Raw genomic sequence first — 1,041 nt, 5'->3', positions numbered from 1 at the left:
ATTTTATGTAAACTGTAATTTATCCTGTATTTTGATATTATGAATTCGTACTCTTGATTGTTGTTTTTATATGTATGATCATTAGTTTAATTGTGTCGTTTTATCGGTTACCTTACGCAAAGACACGTAATCTACTTCATGGGACACTTATCCCATTTGGTGCTTACTTCCCGAGCCTATACAGTAGGACATTTCGTTCTGTAACGCATTTCATTGTGTCCCACAGAACATGTCCCACAGTGCAGACACCTTGCTCTTTACACGTCATTAAAAATACTGTGCTCCAGGTGAGGCTCGAACTCACAACCTCGGCATTGCTCTGCTTTGTACTGCTGTATAAGTACCGCGCGCTAACCGATTGCGCCACTGGAGCTTCGAGCTCCCAGCCTCGCAACACCGGTTATAGACGACACGGGATAAGGTCATTAAGCCACTTTTTACTACGTCTTTTTTTGCACCGAACTGTTTAGAAATATCGCATTGCACATTTGACAGCCAGCCACCGTTCGCTAGAATAAAGGACTGTGCACACTACTTTGCAGGCTACTGTATAGAAACAAACAAGCAAAATACATGTTTCGACTGTGTGTCGTCATACTTGCTAGACCGTTCATTACAAAAGTTCCACGCTTCAAAACTAGTCCACATGATGCGCCGTGTCACCACCTCCCAAAAGGCTACATTGGTTAGTCTATTGAGTCTTGTCAGCGCTATAAAAACCTAGATTATGTTTTGCAACATTATGTCAGATAATAATCTCGAGTCAGCATTACAGTGTTGTTCGGAGGGTTTAGCGTGCAACATTATTGCCTCCGCCACATTTTCCCTGTTCATGTCGCAGAGGCACAGGAGGCGTGCATAGTGATGAAACTCGCTCACACTGACGTTGCGAAACATAACAAAGAAGTGTAAAACTGACTATAACTAAAACATACCAAAGATGTTTCAAAGATCCCCACCAGGAGTCACTATCGGACTGATTCGGCGCCGTCGACAAGACTTGCAGGACGGCACTGTGGATTAGATTTGCAAAACTGCACT

General features: G+C 43.1%; 1 non-coding gene across 1 annotated transcript; it reads right to left on the bottom strand.

Annotated features, from left to right (window-relative positions):
• Positions 1 to 279: 279 nt before the first annotated feature.
• Positions 280 to 373, bottom strand: trnai-uau (transfer RNA isoleucine (anticodon UAU)). The gene is made up of 2 exons: positions 336 to 373; positions 280 to 315 (listed from the first exon to the last, which is right to left on the bottom strand). It is a non-coding gene; the product is annotated as a tRNA-Ile (tRNA).
• Positions 374 to 1,041: the final 668 nt, after the last annotated feature.

This window comes from Conger conger, chromosome 2, assembly GCF_963514075.1.
Source record: "Conger conger chromosome 2, fConCon1.1, whole genome shotgun sequence".
In the NCBI taxonomy this organism is placed as follows: Eukaryota; Metazoa; Chordata; class Actinopteri; order Anguilliformes; family Congridae; genus Conger; species Conger conger.
This window is presented reverse-complemented; position numbering and strand designations above follow the sequence as displayed.